Genomic DNA, 25,625 nt, shown 5'->3' with positions numbered 1-25,625 from the left:
CACATTAAGGGTGAGTTCCAACCCTCAAAATATTTGCTAGCTCAATGAAATAAAACCAAGATTCTACTTGGAGAAACCTATAGCTGGTTTATTTTGCAATAATGTTTAAATAGGTGGATTTAATGGTTTCTAATTCTTTTTCATAATATCTTCCCACTGGAATTCCCTTGAAAGCCTTTGAAAAATAAAAGGAGAGAAATATATGCTGGTTTAAGGAGTCATATGTTATCCCTGAGCTCAACCCTCCTGGTGACCTTGGAGTAACATTGGTGAGTTTCTTAACCTGACCCACTTTGGTTGATTCATCTATAAACTCAATACTATTATGATTACCTCTGTATGATTGTTGGGAAGATGAAGCAATGTTTGTAGAATAGTTAGTTATGGCAATACCTGGGATACAGAGAGTGCTCAAATAATATGAAACACTATTATAAATGATGGTTAAGTTATTGTCAATACTTTATAAAATGTTCCAAATTATGAAATCTTGGAAAATTCTTGTTAACTTTGTATCATCATTGCTACATTACAAAAGCCTAGAGGGACTTCCACTGGTGAATTTATTCAAATTCTCCTTTGGAACCAAACATGGATGATTGCTGCCATCAGGTGAAGATGGAGATGAAGACCCAGGAGAATCTACAGGCTGTTTTCCACAAGTGGGGAACTGGCATGGGTTTCAAAACAAAGAAAGATACCCCCAAACAACAACATCTTCGCAAACCATGCATGTTTGATTAGTAATATTAACTTAAGGTGTGTGAGACTGCTAAGGAATTGCCCCAGAAAACAATTCCTTGTACATACTCCTCCATAAAGACAGAGCTATCCAAGAAAATAAGAGTGAAAGTTAGAACACCCCTTACACACTAACACTGTGTGTAACACTAACTTCTGAGACCTTATGTACATTTTTTAGAGCTAAATCGTGAAATGATATTAAAAGAATGTAACATAATAAAGTAGAAAGTTATAGAAAAAATGAGATCAACCCAGAAATATGGCAGCAGACTGAAAAGTTTATTGTACCAAACTGAGCTTACAAGAGAGAATTCAAAAAGAACGGAAGAGGAGGGAGGGAGGGAGGGAGGGAAGGAAGGAGGGAGGGAGGGAGAGAAACATGGTGTTACTTGGGACAGCGACATACATATAGATATTTAACTGCAATCTAGTTATCCGTCCACCGACCCAGCTGGGCATGTCACACCGCACCTGAAACAGGGCAGATCCTCTGACATATCAAGGCTGCTTCCTGGACATGAACTACATGTCCGATAACTACACTGCAAGCAGTACAACTTCAGGGCTCTGATCCTGCCCGTCCTCCTGTGCTCTGCTATTTTTATGTTTAATAAGATGTGCTCCTTGAAGATGATACTAATGAAATTCCGCTGTGATGATAACCGTCTTCCACATGTTCAACTTGGGAAATGTCAAATGCCAGGAAGGAACTGACATCTGATCCTATAGTACAGGGGAGGGGCACTTGGGATTTGGCTCATGTGCATCTTATATCTCGCCTTCCGTTTCAGTCCTCTTGAAAACTCATAGGCAAACATTAGGGATCATCAAACTTTGGAAGGATCACACAGGTTCTGTCTTCGGTACCCTGGGAATAATGGTCACTGATGTTGGAAAACAGCAAATACTATCCAGAAGAGCAGAAAAGTGAGTGACTCCCGCTGAACAATCATGGACAGTCTGTAATAGCCACAGCAAATCTAAGTATTAAATTGTTCTAAAATCATGTCGTAAAGACCTTAAATTAAACTTAGCACAACCAGAAGGCTAGACGGGCATGTTTTCACCCAATCGTAAGGACCATTAGAGAAGTTGTATTTTATGAAATTTCATTCCGAATCACTTCATTAAAGAATATGTCTATATTCGGTGCTTATTATGTGCCAGAGCAGTGAGGAGATGAATGCAGTAATCAAGCCGGCCTTGCCATCTGAGGAATGAGGACATACATACGTGAACACTGCAGTTAATCCAACTATATATCCCCACTCTATACACACACGCACACGTGTGGAGACACAAAGCTGATGCAACTTGATCTGGTCAAGGAGAGGCAAGGGAACGCTTGCTGGAAGAAGAGGACACAAGCTGAGAGTTGGAAAACCAGCAAGTAGCCACCTGCTGGGCGACAGGGGAGATCATACCAAGTGTGATAAACTTTGGGGTAAAAAATAAGAACCTGCAGACAGGTTTATAGGTTCCCAGCTCTGTGCCCAAATTGAAAATTAGAGCTTTACTTACCCCCTTTGGAAAAGTCCCAAAAACTCATCCATGATACATTCATCAATCTACCAATTCACGTATTACAAACAATGATTATCAATACTCTATCATATCTTATGTAGGCCCTTATCTACACCTATAGATAAGCCAAAAGTGACCAAAATTTGCAAAAATCCATGCATCATGGGAAGCAGTATAGAGACTTCTCAGAAAACTTGGAATGAAACCACCATTGACTCAGTTATCCCATTCCTTGTTATTATATGCAACACTTAAAATCAGCATGCTACAGTGACACAAAAACATCAACGTTTATAGCAGCTCAATTCACAGTAGTTAAGCTATGGAACCAACCTAGATGCCCTTCAACAGATAAGTGGATTAAGAAAACATGATATGTAAACACAATGGAATATCACTCAGTCAAAAAGAAGAATGAAATTATGGCGTTTGCAGGTAAATGGGTGGAACTGCTGAGTAAAATAAGCCAATTCCCTCAAAAAAAAAACAAAGGCCAAATGTTCTCTCTGGTCTGTTGTTCTCTCTGCTTTATTAAGGCTAACACACAACAAGGGGAGGGAGGGGAAAAAGACACTTTCACTGTATTAGACAAAGGGGAATGAGGGGGGGTGGGGGTGGGAAAGATAGTGGAATAAATCAAATATTATTACCCAATGTGCATATATGATTACCCAACTGGTGTAATTCTAATTATGTACAACCAGAAAAATGAGAAGTTATACTCCATTCATGTATGATGTGTCAAAATGCATTCTACTGTCATGTGTAACTAATTAGAACAAATTTAAAAATCCCTATACCTGCAGAATATACATTGAAAGGAGAGCAGAAATCAGACAAAATAAACAAGCATAAGATCATGTGTCAGGTAGTGTGGAGTTCTTTGAGAAAAAGCAAGAAAGCAGAGAAGGAAAACAGATATTAGGAGAATGGTCCCAATATTAACAATGTGTTCAGGACTATCTCCTGATGAGGTCATGGCTGAGTAAACCTGAATGGAAAAGAAAGGATTCTTGGAGGTACTCAAGTACATATTAATTTGAGACATAAATAAGCTATCCAGATTGCAAGACCAAATAGGCAGTTAAATATACAATTTTGAAGCTTAAGAAATAGGTCCCGGCCAGAGATGGACATGTGGGAGAGGTCAGTATGTAGATGATACTAAAGACACAAGATCAGGAGAGATCCCCAAATCGTGAGGATGGTGGGAAAAGATACAATGTCCCGCACTGAGCCCCACTGACTCCAGTGGGTGGACAGCAGAGAGAGGAGTAGTGGAGGCTAAGACAGAATGGCCAGGGATATTAGGGTCAGACCAGGGAAATGCAGTGTCCTAAAATCAGATGGACAGAGTGCTTCACAGAGCCAGGGGTGGTGGCACATACCTGTCATCCCAGCCACCTGGGAGACTGAGGCTGGAGGATCACAAACTAGAAATCAGCCTCAGCAACTTGTGAGACCCTACCGTAAAATAAATAAATAAATAAAGAGCGGGGGATAGGGCTCAGTGGGAAAGTGCCTCTGGGTTCAATCCCCAATACCAAAAAGATAATACACCAAATAAATAAGCAGTTGAGGAGGTGAGAGGGACGGATGGAGCAGTCACTGCTGATGGGTAAGTCTGCGGTCATGACCTCCACCACTACACCTAGCAACTGGGCAGCGACCCGTGACCTGATGAGGGGTCCTGAGGAAAGGACTAGGGGTCAGTATGGGTCCAGAGGAAGTGGAGAGACAGGAGCGGAGGACATCATGGAGGACACCAAAGGTAGGCGAGGCCTTTGACGGAGCTTTTCTGTAAAGAGAAGAAAAACGCAGTGTAGCCCCGGGGGGTGTCAGGGGTCCACGGGTCTGTTTTTTCTTAAGGTAGTAGTTGTTTCCATTCTTATTGGGAAAATACAGCAGAGAAGGGAAAGTGAAAACTATTAGACAAGAAAGAAAAGGAAGACTCCTCGTGTACCCTAGGACCAAGGGGAGGGGATGCAGCTTGGCCCAGCTCAGGTCATGGGCCCCAGCCGGAATGAAGCAGAGAGGCCACCCATGGGGTGTGCTGATTGGCTAGCTTGGCAGGTGTCTCACCTTCCCACCACCCCTGTAGAAAGGAAATTTCTGGCAATGGAAGGAGAAGAAAAGTTCTCAGTCGTCTCAGGGCAGTCGCTCCAATCTGTGTACTGAAGAAAACCTCTGAGCTGCGGTGCATGCCCTAGAGCCACCACTTATTCCTCAGTGTGGCTTGTAAGAGCCCTTCACTGTTCCCAGTCTGTTATATGAAAATACAGTGGGATTGGCTTCCCAGAATTTCCTGACCATCTTTCCAATCTTTGCTCTTTCTGTTTTGGTTTAACCAACAGAGGTCTGTTTTGGAAGCAAAAGTAAATGAAGCAAGATGACTCTGATCCTCTGTGGCCTGGGAGTCTAAAAGGGACACAAACATATGCCACATGAAAAGCTCCAGTGGATGAAGCATGAACTGATCAGATCTGCAGCCCTGCAGCTGGGAGACCTCTCCAATACTCGGATGTGCACACAGTGCAGGAAAACCCTCAAGTCCCGTGAAATCCCAAGATCCAAACACAGGGGTCAGTTTTAGGCCATTGGGAACATTCTGCCAAAACGGATCCTACACACGGGAGGCAGGGTCCTTCCATGCACATATAAATCTTCAAATCCAAGCAATTAACCCCACGCACATCTGCCTCTCTAATGGGTGTCTGAGAATAAACGGCTCACGAACTCCCAGCCTGACTTGAGCACGGAACCAACGACAGAAAATGGATTCGGGACATGGCCACACATCTGTGATTCACAAATATTTATAGTAGTCGTAAAGCTGATGACCTTCAGGACGATAGTATACTTGGCAGATGCTCTCCTAAACAAAAGAAGAAAAAGGCCAAACTCCCAAAGAGAGGAGAAGAGAGGGGGAGGCCAGCGCTCCCACGTTCCACAAAGCACATTCCAATGCACTCTAAGGAGGTTAATGGATGCAGACAGTTCTCCTGCCAGTGAACTTTGGTAACAACCAGTGAAATGCATGTGACAAAGCAGATCACATCTGTATGGACCCTTCCAGATCACCTCGCAGAGATGATCCATCAGGCTGACTAGACAATAGGGCAGGAATAATAAGGGGTCGAGTCCACAGCTTTAGGATTCCTGACATTATTCACAATGACAGGCTAAATCTTTACCCCCAAATATATCCACTCAGCATGTAAAAGCTGGCGACATACATTGTACCAATAACATACCCAGAAATGTATTGCAAATATCACAAAATTCTTGCTGGGGCAGAGACCCTAGAAAAAATATTGCCAGCAACTCTGTAAGCACATTTTTTATTCATGTTCAATCTCTTTGTCTCCAAAACTCAGTCTGGTTTGAAAATATCATTTACCTATTTTACCACGTCTGAATCTATATCCTCTCAATGTCCTTGTTTTGCAGCCAAGAAATGTAAATACCAAGAGAAGTGAAGACTGGGAGCTGTGGTCCATGGCCGCGCTAATGTGCATCTCAGAAAGAGAGATCTGGGTTCAATCTTTTGGAAATTATGAACTTATGGAACCATTTTTGCAAGCACATCATAAATTAATACCGTAGGTTAGTGCTCCAAACTCCTCAAGAGAGAACATCAACCTACCCATCGGAGCTCTGACAGCCTACAGTGGGTCTTCTGTCCTCCACATGAACATCAAGGGCAAACAGCAAGAGTTACCAAAGCACCATTACAAGGACTTAATGATGTCCAACCTCATGGGTTAAGTTAACATGAGAACTACTAGATAGAGTTGTTAAAGTACAGATAAAAGTTGTGGAACATCTCAAGATGCAGAAGTAACCTTGGCCTAATAGAAGAATTCATGAAAGAATTCTCCTTGTCTGGCTGTCCTAGGTCACTCATTATAGGATGAAGGTGCAGTTGGAAACTTCCCGATTGTATAAATGCTTTGGTTGCCCAAACATCCTCACTAAACTAAAATTAGGGATTGATTTTTGATAGCGAGGAAGAAGAGAGGCAGAACAAACCACCGAGGAGAATTTAAAACATAATGTCCACCTTGAAATAACTATTCCTACGTTAAAATGTTGAATATTTTTAATAAGATATAGGGAATTGTTTAAGTTTCTAACCACTGATTGAAATAATTATAATGAAAAATTAATATCATTAAAAGAAACTTCTGTAAGAGAATAAAGTTAATAAGCAAATGAAATAGGAAAAAAATAACAAGAAAGAGTTAATGTCCTTAAAATCAAGTCCTAAAATCTGTGAGAAAAACATTGGGAATCAATAATTAAACAGTCTTAAAATATCAGCAAATGAGTCCCCAACACATGCTTATTTTCTGTCTCTATCCTTCTCAGAGTAAAGGCTAATTATCACTTGAAAAAAAAAATAGATCAACCAAACACAATGAGTAAAGAACAAAACATATAAAAGGAATGAATACTGTCAAATTGACAAAATCATTAGTAATGGTACTCAGGGAGAAGAAAGTTTCAACCAAACAAACTCTCTAACATTAGTAAAGTGTAAATCTATAACACTTTTATAAAGCCACCTGGCAGTCTTATTAAAACCCATTGGTTTTGAAGTAGTAAATCAACTGCAGATATTCTGACCTAATGAAATAACTTGCACTCAAAAGAAAGCTTTATGATAATAATTGCTCCTATTTATGAAGCATGTACTTTATGCACCAAATAGCCACTCTTCACAAGAGAAATGATACTCTGACACACAAAGAGCAAAGCGGTAATGTTGGAGCCCGGCATGTAAGGTGTTGACTACCTTACTTTGAATGCTCATGCTGGCAAAAGGGAAGCAGTAAACTATATTACAGTATCTTTGCATGGTGGAATATTATGTAAGCATTAAAAATGAGGTTTATTTACAATTTGCTATAATATGGGAAAATGCACATGAAACCACAAGCAAAAAAACAGCATGCAGAATCCTACGTAAAGAATACGCTCCGAAAGGCTATATTAAAGGCCAGCAGTAGCTGTCTTTAGTGGGCACAAAAGTGGTGAGTTTGTTCTCCTTCCTTTACATATTTTCCATAAAGAACATTCACTGCATTAAAACATTTATGCTTTTCTTCATATTTTTAACTGCAAAAATAATAGTGAAAATTTGAGATAGTGAACATGCCTGATAAAATGTGAACCCCTTCAACGCCAGAGATAATCCCTATTTAAAGTTTGGTGTGTATTAATATATATTCTAGCAGATGTTAGTACATACATGGACTTATGCATAGAAATTAGATGGAGTGTATTTTTTTAAGATAAATGGAATTCTATTAAATATATCATTCTGCAATTTGCTTTTTCCAGTTAATAAGATACCATAGATAGCTTTCCATTACTTTTCTAATCAGAATTTTATTTCATATCATTACTATTATCGTGAAGAATACTTTTCTATTATGCATAGAAGAAGTATGTAGGAACCAGCGGCTCTGTGCGGAAAAGGCGTATTTCCAACAGTTCTGCTACATTAGGCCTACGGGCTGGCTTTAATTATTTTTTCTAAGAATGAATGAATGAACAGAAAATGCCCCTGCCTAAACTCTTGAAAGAAAACATAAATTAATTGCTCTTTCACTTTTTCTTTGCCCATTTTTTTAGATGGTAAAAAGTTACAATAGTCAAATACACCTTGAAGTATAAGAGTATCATTCTGTAAAGAAAAGAATAAGCAAAATACAAAACAAAACAAAAAAAAATCTCTCTCACACACACACACACACACACACACACAGCATTTGAAGTATGGGACCAAGAGTGTCTCCAGGTCTTTTCATGATTTATACATGTAAATCTTATTCAAACTTGACTTATAGATATATTTCTTTGTTCTTAATAAAAGAGCAAAACTTGATACAAGAATATTTTGTTAAATATAATTATCAGAAGCTCAAGATAATGGTATTTCTTCTCTACATGTGTAAGAGGCAATATGCATAAAATGCAAAATAAAAATGTCCCATTTAAACACATTATGAAGACCGAAGTGGGAAATGCCACCTGAACTTATTTTATAAATGAATTGCACGTTCTAGATTAACAAAACACATGAAGACAATAATGATCATCAGGCCCTATTTGGAGCACAGCTGGTCTAGGAGCCAGTACTCAGACTGATACACTTGGACCAAACAGACCACGTCAACTAAAGGAGCCCCAAAGGCCCTTATTCCCAGGTGTAGGCTCTTACAGTTTCAGTAGACTTCATTAAAAGTTGCTTGTGACTGAATCCCACGCATCCTAAGCTAAATTTTGTTAGGACTCACTAGCCAATGGTACATTTACATTCACTGCAAAACGGGGTCTTGGAGCACCTCAAGGACTGCATAGATCAAGGCTCAACAAACTGCAGCCTGCAGGCCACATCCAGCCTGCACTTATCTCTGCAAACAAAGTTTTCAGAAGCACAGCCATGCTCATAAACTTACAGGGTGCCAGTGCTTTCTCTCTGCCAGGATGGCAGAGACAACTTGATGCAGGAAAGACCCTGTGGTCTGCAGAGCCAGAAACACTTGCTATCTTAACCTTCTCAGAAAACATCTGCAATTCCTGCTTAGACTATTTGTAAAAGTGGTTTCTTGAACACTTTTCTTTAAGGACCTGAGTATTTCAGGTAATGTAAAAAAAGAAATGAAGAGTGCCCGTCTGTCCTTATTCTAGGCAGGCGTTCCTGGGCTGAGAGGCAGCACTGTTGGGGTCAGGAGTCAACGTTCAAATCCCAGCTCTGCCTCTGATAGTTGGGCTGTTTTCTTCACTTCTCTGGGCCTCAAAGTCCTCCTCTGTAAAGTGGAATCACCTCCCAGGGCTGTCATGGGAATTGGTCACATCTCACTCCACACGGGGCTGGTACACAGTGAGAACTTACATTAACTAACACTCTTCCTATTGTGGTGTGACACTGCCATCCAAAACAAGCCAGGGCAGGCTCCATGTGGTCTCTGCCATCCCCAGGTTCTGTGGTTCTCTGTGGAGGAGACGAGGCCCTCAAGTGCCAGATTATGTCCTAATTCAGACACCACAGGAAGCTGAATTTAAGTGAGCTGGAGAAAGTCACGAGATGTGAGTCCTCAATCTGTCCCTCTGTGAATGTAGGACTAGCAGGACTTCGGTCAGCCTGATGGGGTGTAGCACATGTGGGTTAAGGGGATAAATGGTACAGCCATGCTGACCCCTCACATACTTTCTTTTGAAAAGCAATTTACCTAGGGCCTTTCTGGCCCTTTTCTGGCTTAAGTCAATAGGATGTTACATTCCTGTACAAACACCCTGTTGTCCTTAGGGCTATTCTCTCAGGGCCAAGGAATGTAAGATTCCTCCTTGCCAATATGAACACAAGTTATCCTGACTTTCGTGACCTTTAAACAGACCAAAGATTCCAGGACTCAAGAAAACAGAATAATTAAAAGCAAAGCCTACCGAGTATAAATTTGTAAAAATAAGCTGCAGTGAGAACTGTTCAGGGTGGACCAAGGTCGCTGACACTTGCCTTTAGATCTTCAGCATATCATCTTAACCTCATCCTAAGAGTAAAGTCCTCCCCACCACGCTGGGTTCCACTTGGTACCTGTGGGTAAAATCACGTGCAGCAGGGATTTAAAAATCTGATGTATTCCTGCTGTCAGTCAGGAGTTCAGAGGTGGGCCCAAACTTCCCTAAAACCCCCCCAATAAAACTGGGCCACAAAGGGGACGCCATGTCACTTTCCTCTTTGAGACAGTTCATCTCTCCCTTGAGGGCACTGCCTTTTCTCTTCTCTTACACTTTGCTATAATTTTACTGCAGTTCATGTCTTGCTTGGTATCTTCCTGGGCGAGAACACAAGAGCTGAGAAACCCAAGCCACTAACAGGCTGGGAACTTCTCGGTGCCTCCAGACCCAATCCTAAGACTCACGGTAACCACCTTCAGTACAGACAGAAACACAACTCCGGGAGCTGGAGTCATGGACGACGCAGAGCAAGACGTCATGTACTGGAAAGCAGGACGGGCCTGGCCGCAGTGGGATGGCAGTTTAGGAGACAAACAAGTCAGCAACAGAGGTGGCTCCTTCAAAAACCAGTAGACGCAATGAGACTCCATCCCTTGCCCCTTCCCCACGGGTTCCTCCCTCACCTCACTACCCCACAAGTCCTCCCATCCCTCCCTCTCTCCCCACTGAAAAGTAGGCACTGGGTGTTGTCGGTGAAGAAGAGAACACCTGGGCTGAAGGCCCAGGACAGCCGCTGGGAGCCTGGCCATCTGAGCCCCACTTTGGAAGCTGAACAAACAGGACTGGTGGGTGGGTGTCGACCACTGGGACCTGGGGGCTGGTCTCTACACCACCAAGGTCAGAGGAATCAGGACAATATGAGGGGGACCGACCAGGCGTGGGTCTACAGCAGGGAATTAAGATATGTGACAATGTCTGTACCACAGAATAAACCAGAGCACAGCAGCAACTGCAGCAGAGACAAACCTGCAACCTGGCAGCCAGTCACACCGTGGGCCAGAAGATGCTGAGAGTGGCCAGTGCCTTGAAAGTCTCTGCACAGTGGGGCCAGCCCCAAGCTGCTTTTCCTTCAAGATTCAGGAGGAATTCTCTTTCTGAAAGTGTGCTCATTCACGGCTATTTGTCACAGTAAAGATCAGTAAAGCTCATAAGCTATCACGGCATCTCAATCTCTAACACCGCTGGGTGTGCCACTTCCACGAGGACATCTTACTTACCAAGGAGAGAGAGGGCAGACACCGAACGTCCTCAGTCATGAATCACTGAACTCCACAGCCACATGGGCACTCAAGCCCCGCTCTCACACGCCAATGCTTCAAAAAAGAAGGAAAGATCAGTTGGCACCTTTTAAAAGATTCTGCATTCATTGGGTATCAATTCTAGAAAGTTCCATCAATGCCCTTAGAACCAGCACAAGCTGCTAGAGCAATGCAAAACCTAGAACACAGTGTTGCACAGGATGGCTTGCTGATCACCGATGAGTGCTCCAAGTCACTATCACATGCACCAACGCGTTTCCTTCTTCAGAAAGGAGAAATCAACAATTTGATACTGTTCATCATGAGAGGACAAATGTCATGAAACCTCCAAAGAACCTGCCCATGTTATGACAATTCTTTCATTTCATCTTTTGAAACATATCCTAGCTAAAGTAAAGCGTTTCCAGAAGAAGATGAAGGCAGGAGGTATGAAAGAAACTATGCCTGAATTTTAGTTTGTACATTACTTATATATTAATTTGCCTGGTGCACAGTTATGAGACTTTGTAGGGAGAATCATAAATCATATAAACAATTCACCTGATCAAAACCAATTAAACCTTATGTATCTCCTCATTTGAATTAATACGTAAAAATCTGGGGAATTGAATATCGTAATGGAATGGAAAGACTACGGCAATTCCAGCCTCCCGCAGGATGCATGCACCAAAAGTTGAAATGAGGGACTTCTCATTTATCATCCTTAAAGGACATGTGTCCATTATCAGGGATGGACACCTGCCCCTTCCAACACTGCCCTTAGGGCTTCATGCTTTGGTATCCGTGTTCATCCAGTTCCTTTCTTTCTCTTCACTCTTCTCAGCTGTGGCTTCTGTCTACTGCGCATGAGAAGCACACTGATGTCCACCAGCCCCACCCACACACTTAGGGAGCAGCTGAGAACAATGAAGACAAAGTAGAGGGCAGGCTTTCCAGAACATTCTGGCTGTTCCTCCAGACAACGAGTCCCACATGGTCTGTTTCAGTAATGACCGAAAAGCTATCAGCCTACAGAAAATAATCTGAATTACAGCTGAAATTTTATGAAATATTCTATCTGCTAAACGCTGACTTGGAGGTCCTGGGGTTCAAAGCAGCAACGCTGCATCTCCATGAGGCTTCCCCATCCAGAGAGTGCTTGGGTGAGTTCATGGGAAGCATGGGGGCAACCCAAGGCAGCATCATCGGTAGGGCCTGCCACAGAGGCACCCAGCAGCCAGGTGTGCTCAGACAGCAAAGCCTCACCAACTCCAAGGTCCCAGTTGTGTCATTGAAAGCCTGTGACATCATCCTTTGGAAAAGACAAGGTGCAGATGCAAATGTTTGAGGCCAAAAGAGAGGTCAGGGAGCTCTTCCCAAGTAAGGATGCACATTCAGTCCGGGAAAAATTCCTGAGAGCAGCCAATTTCTTCTTCACAACATCCCTAATGTCTCCTTTGGGTGTGGCCGAAAAGTATGTCAGTTAGGACTTCATTATTACACAGCATGTTTGGAGACATGAATCTCCTCTCTGGAGCCCTGAAATCTGTTTTACAACAATCATGACTAAAATTTCCCTGTATTTGTTTAGAACATAATCAAAATTTAAAGTAATAAGACCTGGCTCTGTCCTGCCATGGTTACCTGGCAATGTCTGTGAGTTCCCACTTGTCCAAATTAAATTAAAAATAGGGCGGATGGGTTTCCTGTCCTCACCCAGTGAGGTCACAGATGAGCTGGACACCTGAGACAGCTTGCAGAATACAGGCCATTCTCTGAAACAGCCAAGGAGACAAGGCCAAAAACAGCACTGAAAGAATCCCAGGAAGCAAAGAAAGCCAATACTCAGGAAGAGAGATCCCTGCTGAATCCAGGCAGGGACAGCCAGACAGTCCCAATCTTCAGGTTTCAAAAGCCAGCCCCTTCCTTGAGAAATGCCACCTTGAGTGACCGTGGTTTGGGGAAGACACAACTGTCCTCAGAAGATGAAGTCGAGGAAGTTGGTCCCAGCAGCAGGAGTCGGGGCAGACACCCTACAGGGTTCTTACTGCGCCTGTGGCAACATCAAGAAGGATTGGGGGAGTTTACCATCGGGTGAGACAAGGCCACACAAGCAGCAGGTGCACCTTCAGCCCTTGGCTGTGCAGGCATGGCCGGGGCTACCCACCCCTCCACGCACACACACAGGTGCACAGGCGGCTGACTCAGGGCAGAAACCGCGTGCAGCCCTCGGGTCTGAGCTGAGCTGAAGGAACACAGGACAGTCCTCAGGTAGGACAGCACAGGGCACCTGTCTTCCCTCACTAGGACCACCAGCGTGCTGACACATAAACCAGGGATCACAGACATTTCTTTTAGAAACTGAGCAGGAAGTCAGAAGGTAAAGAAACTCCAAACCTTGGAGGCTCACCCCAATTGGAAGTGGGAATATTTTGAAGCAGGACATTTTTTGTCTTTGGGGTTTTTTTTTGGCAGGAGTGGGGGGTGCTGTAGGCAGGACAGATGGTCTATACTAGTGATGTGGACTTTGGTTAAGGCTTTGTGTCCTGCGCGCTCAGCCTAACCTCTGGAGGAGCTAGAGACTGTCAATCAACAACATCCATCTGGTCCATTCCCAATAAAACCCTGGACACCAAGGCCAGGGTGAGCGTCCCTGGTGGCCAAGACTCCACCTGTGTGGTCCTAGAGGAATAAAGCCCTGTCCACAGGAGAGACTGGGAGAGGACAACTGAAAGTTCAGGCCATCTCTCCTGAGCTCCGCCCTGTGCAGCTCTGCATTGCTGCTTCAGCGTCCTTCAACTGAGATCAACCATTACCATGAACCTAAGAGCTTTTCTAGGTTCTGTGAGTCCGTCTGGTGGCAATCTTGGGACCACCCAACTGGAAAAGGAAGGATCAAATGCAAAAGTAACATGTGTGAAAGAAGGCTGGGATAGTGTGCCTAGGTGGAGATGAAATACACAGGGAAACAGAGTGTCAGCTGAGGCCTGGGACCCGAAAGTCTTGGGGAACAGAGACATCGTTTGGAGAGACTGGTCAGAGGCTTCACTGCAAACAGACAGGGGTCCACACATGGCTGGAGGTGCAGTTGGGGCCTGAAAAATCAATGCTTGAAACTTGGAGCTCCAAATGGCATTTCACTTCAGAGGTAGGTAGATCGGTAGATAGATAGATGGATATATCCCCCCTCTTCCCAGTTATACACCAGCTATCTAAAATCGATTTTTAAATATTTTAAATAAAAGAACTACAAACCATAGTCCATATTTGCAAAACAGTAATTGTACAGAAAAGCAGGGTAGAAACCCAATGTACTAAATAAGGAAAAAGTTTCCTGGAAGTTTTCTGATAACATAAACACTGTAGGATCTAAATTTTCTATCTAGAAATTAAAATACAAACTGACTAAAGGATGAGATTTTTGGTGGCTCCCAAGTGCAGTTCCACTGGTTTGGGGGCAGGGGCTACCAGAGAACCAGCACCCGGAGGTGAGTGGCAGATGGAGCAACCTCTTCACTCTGGCTGTGCACACTGCCCCCTTTCTGTCACTGTCCCCAACCTGGCTGCCCAGAGCTCCAAAAGGACATCTCTTCTTCTTAAAGGAGTGGACAGCACCTGGAGAAATTAACATGTTTAGGGTAAAAAGATGCTGTCATCAGAATACCCCAGTTGTCAAGAAAAGAAAGGGAATGGTTGGCAACAGAAAAAGTGGGGAGACGAGGGACCAGGGGAGGACAGAGTGGACAGCGGAGAGAGGGAAGGAGAAGGAAGGACAGACAGGAGGGAAGGAGGGAAATGAGGCCAAGACCAGAAGTAGCCAGCAGAGATACTCAGATTCCAAAATTTTATGACCTTTCCTTTTGAACATAAGTTATCATTATAAAATATACTTTATTGCTTATCTTTAAAATAGAATTTATTTTATGACTTTGAAGCTTACAACATGATGTCATTGGGGGAATATACCAGGACAGTGAAAGGGAAGTAATGACTGTCACATCATCTCAGTTACTTTTTTTGGTGACAAAAGCCGCTAAATGCTACTTATTTAACTAAAATGTAAAATATCATAATTTTATTGACTCAGTGTCCACACTGCCCAATAGCTCTGTCTTAGTGAAATGCAGGCAGCCTGAACTCCAGTGGGAGGGAGCTGCCTCCACAGTCCTGAGCAAACGTCCCAGGGTTTCAGAGAACAGCATGAGGCTGGAGATGGAGCTCAGTGGTAAAGCACTTGTGTTGCGTAAGCAAGGCCCTGGGTTCAGTTGGACAGGGAAAAGAAACTGGAAGGGAAAAGCAAAGCGCACATAAAGCTTGAGGTGAGAAAGAAAGCAGAGTGCCAAGTCATGGCTGTATAGAGCTCTAAGGAACAACCGCCCATGTCCTCCTCTGTGCCAGCACCAGCTAGTATCAGAGACTCATCTGCAGAGTGTGTTCGGATCTCTTGAATGTAAGATTGCTGACCATTTCACACTCAAGACAGGGTCAAGATTCAAATGGAAAAGTCAGTTTGTTTTAAAGACAGAGATTCCTTGATTTGTCCACAAGCACAGTCGAACACTATTTAGCACTGGGATATTTAGGTGCTGAGAGCACAGTAAGAGATGTGATGGATTTGCCATGGTGGACTTTCTTCCTGTTTCGGATGCTCCTTCGCCTCTAGGCTGCCAGCACTGGCCAGCACAGGGTCACTGTGTGGTACCCAGCCAAGCTCCACGCTGACAAACAGCATCTGGATGACACAGTGCTCTCACAAAAAACCACGTCTGTTCAAACAGCGGAGGATGCAGAAAGGCAGAGATGTCCCACAAACACATGATACAACAAAGTCACAGGACAAGGAGGCATTGAAAATCAAGTCTTGAGACTTGTGATAACAGGACGATTTTGTGGTTTTTTGTTTGGTTTTGTTTTGCCATTTCAGTACAGAATGAGGCCAAGAATGGCATGCCTGGGACCATAGGGATGTGGCAGGTCTCTGCCCTCAAAGAGTTGGTCCTCTGGAATGCCTTCTCCCCAAATCAGAAATGATCTCAAAAATTAGGTCATTATGTAGGTTATTATATTCTCCAGAAATAATTGACCAAGAACATTTAATAAAGAATCTGCTTGGTAATTATGCCTTTAAAAAAGACAAGCATCAGAGGATGGAGTTTCTCATCACCGATTCCCCAGCCATCTTGGGACAGAAGCAGGAGCACTTGAAAACCCACACCAAAGGCCACCAGGTCCTCATGGGCAGCCAGTCCCCTTGTGAGACACATGACCTCACACCAAGGTCTTCTGATGGTGCAAACATCTAACTCTGAGACCAGCAAGGGAAAACCTACCTCCCTGAACAGAAGAGCAGGCCCTACTGAAAGTTGCACCCCAAGAGCAAGAGGCATAGGGAAAAGAAATGAACTTCCTACCTGGAGAACCCACAGCCAGGCCCAGCCTGAGACAGCTCTCTCCATCAGATAGGAGTAACTGTGAAATGCGGTGGTTTAGACATAATAAACACCTCTGAGACCCAGGAAGAAAGCGAGAGCAGAAACAGAATTTCTCTGCTCGAGCATGGACTAATCCCAACCACCCTGGGGAAGGAGCAATCCAATTGTTCCCCGTTAGTCTTTGTGCAGATTACCCTTTGGTGAGTTCTTAAAGCTGGTAGTAATTGGAGACCCTGGAACCAGGACATTGCTGCAGAGACTAAAATAAAACTGGAGAAAAACGCTCCCTAGACCATTGCTCCCAGGGGGCCCAGGGGGTATGTTCTGAGCTGCATGGGGGCTCAGCAAGGAAGCAGGGGCAAACAGCTCCCTTATGATGACAGCAAACAAGCTGTCAAAAGCTAGGCAGCTCCTCACAATGCACAGGCTCTAAAATTGACTCTCCAGGGACGCCAAGATTCAGAATAGTGAACGCTTTCTTATTGCAGCCACCATGGGCCAAATTTTCCAAGGGCGGGCTTGCTTTTCACGTAGGCAATCTCAAAAAGCTTACACAAGTGGTTAATTTACATGGGCAATTGGCCTCTCAGCTTTCATTCTGACAACTAAATTGATCCATCCTTTGTAGACTAGCATCTCAGTACCCAGAAAGAGAAGGATGTCTGAGGCCCTTTGAAAATGTGGTCTCTCAACTGCTACTTATTGAGAATAATGCATCCAACAAGACTCGTCCTGTAAGCAGGAGCTTGTCTACTAAAGGAGATTTGAGATTTAACTCAAGGTGTAATCCTAACATCAAGATTTCACTCTAAAAATAATAATTTAACTACTACTATTACTTAACTGCCTCTGAATCTAAAGGTCCAGATTGGTTCTCATCAATTCTCTGATCATTACACAGGAAGAGGAAACCCTGGTTTAGACCCCCAGTGGTACCAAAATCTCCATAGAATAAAGCTGAGCTAAGGCAGACAAAAGTCAGCTACGAAAATATGAAGGAGAGGGGCTCACTTATCCCTGGAAGGTGGAGTGGCTACTCACAACAAATTTTGAATGTAAAGGCAAATAGTTAATTCACTTAGAAGCATAGTTTCCTATAAAAAGAACAGGTAGGAGGGGTTTGTTTTGTTGTTGTTGTTGTTTGTTGTTTTAGACATTTCTTACTCCAAGCTCAGAAAAACTTAATAAAATGATGTTCATTAACACAGTAAAGGGAGGAACACCATAGCACAGACCCACACAAGCTAAGTTAATGGGTGCGTTGAGCTGTGTCAGTTCTCTGTGATACGGCTAAGTCCTGAGGCTACTGTTTTACATGATATGTGATGATCTGAGCCCAGTAAATTGCATTTCACTTTGGAAGAATCTTTTGGATTTGGATCTTTAATGTCCCCCAAAGAGCTCAGGTGTTCAGAAAGGCAGGAATGTTCAGAGGTGAGATGATTCAATTAGGAGAGCTGGAACCTCATCAGTGGATTAATGCATTTTATGGATTAATAAAGTAAATAGATTACAGGGTGGTAACAGTACCCAGGTCGGGCATGGCTGAAGGAAGAAGGTCACTGGGGGCATGACCTTGAACTATACTGTGTTCCTGAATCCTCTATTCCTCTGTGTGTGTCCCAGCTGACCCAGAGCCACGGGGCTGGCTGACCATGATCTGATGTTTCCGAAACTGTGAGCAGAAATAGATCTTTCCTCTTCTAAGTTGTTTTTGTCAGGCATTTTGATCACAAAGCTGACTAACACAAAGATGAACTAGGATGGTATTTTGGGGGTTTAAACCAAGCTAATAATCTGATGCCATTTCACAATGTTCCTCTCATCAAAGATGTGAAAATCACCTTTTAAATTCCTCTGAAATCAGTCCCAATGACCTGTTGGATCTCATCAAAAGTAGGCACCAAGACCTGAAGAAGGAAAATACATCCATTTTTGCACGATGGCATGCAGGCAAGATTCTGGGCATGACAAGTCATTCCACCTAGACATCCGTGTCTCATGGAGGACTTAATACCACATGAGTCTCTGGGTGTCTTGCATGATCAAAAGTCCAGTTCTGTTCTATTTGTCATCCTCTCAATGTCAATTAGTGATAAATATAAGAAATAGGCCACTATGCAATGGACCAGATGGTGTCTTACCCTCCTATAGATGTTGCCATGTTTAGAGAGCTTATACCTGGTGGGGGGGGGGGAGTAAAAAGGTCTGCTTTGCCCTACGTTAGGCAATGAGTCACGTCATCCATTTTAACACAAGTTGTACTGAAACTTCCTCCTGGATGAAGAAGCCACACAGCTTCACTCATGTTTGAAGCCAATAGTGTCAGCTGCCTTTGATTAGCTATGATGCCGCTCTGTGCACCCTGCAGCCCCCATCAAGGAGTCTCTGAGCACAGGAGGCATCCTAAATGGAACCAGAAGGTCAGTATGTCCGGAGGCAGACCTGCTGGGAAGCAGGCACTCCTCTCTGTGAGTCAAGGTGCTCTGTCATTTCCTTCTGCAGCTCATGCCCTAAAACCTTTAACCCAGATATTGCCATTTGGAAAACAGCCGGGAGGTGCCTCAGAAACCGAAAGCTAGAACCACTTTATAATCCAGCAACCTCGGGACTGGGTAAAGATCCAAAGACAGGACTCAGTATGTTCAAGAGACGTCTGCACTCTTCTACTGCAGCACAGCTCATGATAGCCAAGAAATGGAAACATCCTAAGTGCCCATCAGCTGATGGACAAAGAAACTGCATCTCATACACACAGTGGAAAACTATTCAGTCTTAAAAAAGAAAAAGAATGGAATCCTGGCATTTGTCAAAACATGGATGGAACTGGAGATCACTGTGTTAAGTGAAATCAGCCAGGCACAGACTGACAAAGAGCACATGTTCTCATGTGGCTTAAAAATGATGATCCCATAGAAATAGAGAGTAGACTGGGGGTTATTAGAGGCTGGAGTAAAGGGGGCATAGAGGTTTGTGAGTGAGTTCCAGCATATATGTAGGAGGATTGGGTTCTAGTGGTCTACAGACATTAGGGGACTGCAGGGATTGTGAGTGTTGCCAACATAAAGAACTGTTAGACTTTTGAGGTACTAGATATGTTAAATACCCAATTTGATCATTACTCATTGAAATATCACTCTGCACCCAATAAATACTCACAATTATTGTGTGTCATTTAAATACGTATCATGTATCAATCTCAGGAGCTTGATTTGATGGCAACCCCTGGACACCTGCCCCCTCCCAACCTCACTGAACTGTACTGAAGATCTAAAATACGAAACCTAGAGGCAGAGCCAGGAAGAATCCTAAAAAATTTGCAAGTTTACCAGTTTTGAAAGGATCCAGAGATAAGCCCCAACCACCTCCATGCAACTGAAGCCCACTCCGTGGAACTAAGTGGGAAGGAAACAAGACCACTGTGGAACACAGGCCGCATTTTACCCAATGGGGCTTGGTCATTCTGCACTGTAGGCGCTGGGAGGGCCCCAAACACAGGGTAAGCCCAGCTCAGAGTCAGCCCCACCCTTCGCCCTGCCCAGGCTGGGTGCATGCTTCCTAAGCTCTAAGAAGAAACTTCTCCTCCTCCTCCTCCTCCTCCTCCATGAACAGGATAGACCGACCACTGCTTTGCTCTCTGACTTGATAGTCACTGAGAGCGACCCCTCCCTGGGTCCTGTGAAGTTTATTTGTCTCACTGCAGAACTCTCTCCTGTTCCTATTACACCTTCTCAGCTTCACCTTGCCCCGCAGCCATGGGTTCTGCCAGCCTTCAGGATGGCTCTCCAATAGCCACGTGTCCCCAACACTGGGTGTGACAACACTGCCACTGCTCTTGATCCGTGACCCTGGGGCCCGCTTGCCTGTTAGCCACGTGTCACCTCCACTGTTCCCTGTCTGCCTCATCATCACGGGCAGGCATCTGTCCTGATGAACCTGGCACCCCCAAGGCCAGCCTGAGGGAATGCGCACATTCAGCAAAGCCTGAGTGACAATGGCTTGCTTCCCTCCTTCCCCCTCTGGGAGTGTGCGGGTACTCACAGACCAGGGCTGCCCGAGGGTTAGGTCTGCAGGTTCCTCCAAACCCAACTCTGACTTCTGCCCTCCGTCAGAATCAGCCAGGGAAAATCAACCTGCAGGGAATGGAGAGATTGCCCAGACCTCACGCAGGTCTAGAACGCAGGGCACAGGCAGGTGCTCAGGTAAGTGGCCGTGTCCTCGGCTGCACCAGCCCCCTCCTCACAGGGAGGAGGGCAAATCGCAGCTCCCGACCCAGAGGCTCCACTTGCCTTGGTCCCACCTTCGCTCTCAGGAAGACCTTATCACTGGCACTTAGAAGTGCTGTTGGTGCTGTGTGTCAGGTCCAGTCCCCTTCTCCAGGCTCGGGGCTGACAGTACCGTTCAGAAAAGACAGAGATCCCAACTCCCCAAAGACTTCCTGGTGCCTGTGCTCCCAGTCACCGTCTTCTCGTCCAGTGAGCTGACCACCATGTATGAGGTCCTCCTCCAGGTTGTCTTGGGGAGGCTGCCCCCACCATCTTGAGGACCACTGTGACCAGAGGTGTTCCCAGGGAGACAGCACACACATGAATGCACAGAGCAAGGGCAACCTGGTGGCCAAGAGTAGCATGCAGGAAAAACTAAGTAATATAAACATGACCTGCGCAAATCTTGCGCTCATGCTGACACTTCTTCAACAAACCCACTTTTCATTGGTATCAGGCCAGTTGCGAAGTAAAACTTATTCCATTTTCTGAATTAGCATAAATGGGTCTTGAGTGTTTCCATATGTGCAGATTCTGCAATCACGGATGAAGACAAAGACTCCATCTTTGCTCCTGGGCTCCTGTTCTTTGTCACCGTGTCTGACTCTTAGCTGGAACATTCCCCACATGCAGCTTCCCCCTCCATTTTTCCCAGGAGCCACAAAGTCCAAAGGAGCCCCTTCTCACTGTCCAGTTTTCCTTTTTACACGTGGCTTTAGAAAATATGTAGGTGGTCCGGCTAAAAGTGAAATAAAGTTATGATGTGATTTATCAAAGACAGAATAAAAGCATTTTAGGCCAAGTGTGGTGGCGCACGCCTATGATCCCCGTGGCTTGAGAAGCTGAAGTAGGAGGATCACAAGTTCAAAGCTAGCCCCAGGAACTTAGCAGGGCCTGAGCAACTTTGCCAAAGCCTTCCTCTAAATAAAAAATAAAAAGGGTTAGGGATGTGGCTCAGTGATTAAGTGCTCTAGGTTCAATTGCTGTTGCAAAAAAAAAAAAAAAAAAAAAAAAGCTTAATTACCTTATACCAAAAACTCAAGGGTTGATTTGTGCTTGACTTCGAATTGTACCTCACAAGGGTAATACACCTAATACTGGAATCAGAGCCTTAAGGAAAGGCTCAGATGACCCTGGTGAAGAGGACAAACACGACGCAGAAGCAAAGTCCAACACAACAGTTTGAACATCTGTCCTTGCTCGGGGGTTCTTGTCTCAAACCACATAAACTAGGGTGCTCTCGTCACATCAAGCTCCCTGCCTACCTCCTCCCGGGGAGCAGCAGACATCTAGGGACTTGGCCGAGTGTCAGTACAGTGCCCCTCTCCTCACACATTCCACCAGAGAAGCCACCGGACCACGCACTGTCCTGCAGGAGCAGCCGTCCCCACAGACTCCACGGGGGAAATCAAAGGAGAGCTGGGAGCTGGGGCAGGTGGCAGCAGTGGCGAGACCTGTGTGCTTGCCCAGGTGGCCGATGGCTTCCTCACGTGCTTCAGACTGGCCTGCAAAGGGGCAGTGGCTGAAAAGTCCCTAAGCCGTGCCCATTTTTAAATGGTGGGAAAGAACTTTAAGTCAGAAAAGTGGCATGAAATTTTGGTGACAGCTGCTTGCCTCAAAGACCCCGTAGATGAACCACCAGACCACAATGGGACGCGATGCTACGACATTTGTCGCCGTTCCTTGGTAAACCCCCGCCCACTACTTCAAATTAGGCCTCTCCTCTGCTCATGTTTTGGAGCACACAGGGGTCTTTCAGCAGCAGTTGACAAGATGCAAATTGAACCTAACCATCCTGAAATGAGCGGGGACAGTTGGGCACAGCCAGGTCTCCTGCCGCCCCTCTGGGTGAACCCTGAGTGGTGTCAACGTCCCTGCTGTTTCTCCTTGCCTGGCCAAAGGTGGCAGATGGCCAGGCTCCTGAACAGACAAGGGCCATCTGCCTAGCAGGGTGTGGACAGCAGGTAACAAGGACAGCTCCATCTGAACCATGTGGGAGGAGAGGAGAAACCATGAAGGAGACCTGACTAGCTGCGAGCTCAGCCCTACGCTGACTCCATCTGGAACCAGGGGATCAGGCTGAACAGAAGCCGGAGCTTCCTCACCCACCTCCCTCTCCTGCTCCATCTGCATTGCCACATGCCCTCCTTCAGCTCAGCATCACCTGCACTCTCCTAAAGCTATCACACACCCTTAAAGAAAGCAAAGTCAGGGAAGTCCCGATGACAAGAGCCTTGTCCCCCAAGGACATTCACTCCAGAAACTGTCACACATCAGAAGACATCTTCATTCGGGCTGGAGTCACCAGAGGGAGCTCCTTGCTCCTCGGATCCAGTTGCTTTGACAGACAGGTGGCTGTGCAGGGGAGCTTGCAGCCCTGGCCAGGTGCTGTGCAGGAATTCAAGGTGGTCCTGGCTGAGAAGTCAGCACCTTGGGGAAGCTGCTGAGGGATCCCAGCTCAAAGCCAGCCTCTCACTGCCCTGGAGGACACACTATCACAAGCCAAGTGCGTCTCATCTCAGATTCGCCGGTCCAGCCCCTAATTGCTCCCACCACGGCAGAGAGGTTGGCACTGCACATGTGAAGGAAGTTTTAAGGCCACGTTAAAACAAAAGTCACGGTGGTTTTCCCAAGAAAGGCTGCGTTGTTTAACCCAAACCAAAGGAAACTTCTTTAGCTTCCAGTTGCATGCTCTGTCAACAAAAACTTTAAAGGGAAACTGAAGGAGTGGTTTTAAGTTGTACGATAAGAGTGACCCCGGTTTCCCACTCAGCCTGTTATGGAAGGTGCTATATTTCAAAAGCTGCAAAAATTTCCATTCTCCCCTAAGTCAATGAAGAAGCACCAAACACCAGGTATTAGCACACCCTGTAAGAGCAGGCAGGCACTCACTTTAAAGCCCTGAAGGACTCCCCTTCAACACCCAGGTACGGGGGAGGCCTGAGAGCTTCTTCAGAGGCGAAAGTCAGGTGGCCGACTCAGTGCCAACCCTAAGTATCTTCCATTGTGGGTGCTGCACAGTGACCAGGACGCTGTCATTGACAGAAAACCCTGCATTGTCATCCTAAGCCAGAAACTTCCTTCACACCTCAGGGATTCAGGACACAAAGGAATCAGACAATTCTGGACAATTTTTCTTTCATGTGGTGATTGAGCTTCAAGAAAGGAAAAGAAAATGCAGTTGATCCTTCTTATCTGTGGATTCTACATTTTCAAATTCACCCAAGGGCTGGAATCCATATGTCATCTCAAGATCAATACTTCCTGCAGCAGCACCTCCCAGTCACTCAACAGACAGGTGCACATGCGCCCAGCGGTGGCCGGAGGGCGCAATTCTCTGCCTCCCTGTTTCAGTGCCACATAATCTATTTTGTGCCACATTTTTGCACTTCTGTGCATTTTTTTTTGTTTGTTTGTTTGTTTCTCTATTTAAAAAGTCCCCGAGCACAGAGCTGCCTGGCTGCCAGGTGTCCCTGAGCACAGCAAGGGTGTGAGAGGCCTTAAGGAAGAACAGCGGGCATGAGACCGCAGCATTCGGGTGTCGGGTACAGCGCTACTGGGCATACGCTCAGTGTTAAGGAGCCGGCACCATATATGAAGTTAGGTGCCATTACAAACACTCTGTAAACAGGAGTATTTATCCTCCAGCTGACAAAGAACCTGGCCAACCTAGCCCCGCATTTCCCCTAGGAGCCAGAGCTCAGCATTCGCTCATTCAGTTTTGTAGCAGGTTGAGATTACACCACAGGTAACAGGAAGGGACTGCACTTGCTGAAGGATGTCAGCCACAGAAGAACTGCACGCAGGCCCAGCTCCACATAGAACACCTGGAGCCGTCCAGGGAGGGTGCAGGACCCAGCAAGTGGAGCACAGCTCACAGAGGAGTGGCCACCTCCACAGAGGAGATCAGGGGTCAGGCCACAGAGGCTCATTCCTGAAAGCAAGAGGTGGCCCCTTTCTGCAAACTGCAGGGAACAGGTAACTCAACTGGCTACCTGCAGGCGGGGCAGCCCAGGGTGCCTGACTGTCTGGCACTCACACCAGACCTTTCTGAAGTTGTCCTGGAGCAAAACAAAGCTGGACAATAAGCAAGTATCTGGGACAGCAGGTTGTGGTCAAGGTCATTGGAGGAATGGAGGCACTGGCTTCAGGCTCCCGGGCTCCTGCCTGCCCTCGTTGTATCATGTGAAGCAGATTTTCACCTTCTCTCAGCTAATGATCATCCCTGGATTTAAGGGATGATTACAACCTAAAGGGCTGATTGTCTCATTACGCATATGCTAATGTGCTCCTGATGATCCCAGCTATTAAGTTGAACCTACAAATACCAACTCAGGTCACATGTGGGCCCCTCTGACATATCCCCATCTGTTAGGCACAGAACAGAAAAGCCTTTCCTGACACACAGTGCTTGAGGAGAAAGTGGCACACCCTACAGAACTGCGAGTACTCTTTTGACCAGCTCAGAACGTCTTATCTTAATTGAATTGAGTCTCTTTTAGCACAACGAGATCTTTAACATTACGAAAGCAAAACAAAACCAAAAGGCAAAAACTGACCATCAATGTCACGGAATAAATGGGACCCAAAGCCCTGGCTTTAGCGCTCCTTGACTGCCTTAAGCCTTCCTCCAGACTCATCTCCCCGCATTATAATCTTAAGGACTGAAACTATCACCATGTGGGATCGAATTGGCTTCTTTTTAAACCAGCCTCCTCCCTTGATGACGACCAAAAGAACTGGGCATCTTTTTCCACCTCCACTTCTACACTGTCCATTGTCAAAAGAAAGTGAGCCAAAGTAACAGAAGGAGTTCCCACGTGCCCTCGGGTAAAGAAAGCACTAACAAAGGAACACACAGACTCGCTTCCAAACCCAGGAAGAGCAGCTTCTAT

The 25,625-nt window shown here is 45.3% G+C and overlaps 1 protein-coding gene across 2 annotated transcripts in view; it reads right to left on the bottom strand.

Annotated features, from left to right (window-relative positions):
* Positions 1–25,625, bottom strand: part of Sema5a (semaphorin 5A) — a 450,631-nt gene that overhangs the window by 330,140 nt on the left and 94,866 nt on the right. For both annotated transcript variants that reach the window (XM_071612704.1, XM_027943895.3), the window contains exon 2: positions 11,013–11,108. The gene's annotated coding sequence lies outside the window, so the exon portion shown is untranslated. The remainder of the gene's footprint in view (positions 1–11,012; positions 11,109–25,625) is intronic.

This window comes from Marmota flaviventris, chromosome 5 (genome assembly GCF_047511675.1).
Source record: "Marmota flaviventris isolate mMarFla1 chromosome 5, mMarFla1.hap1, whole genome shotgun sequence".
Classification (NCBI taxonomy): Eukaryota; Metazoa; Chordata; class Mammalia; order Rodentia; family Sciuridae; genus Marmota; species Marmota flaviventris.
This window is presented reverse-complemented; position numbering and strand designations above follow the sequence as displayed.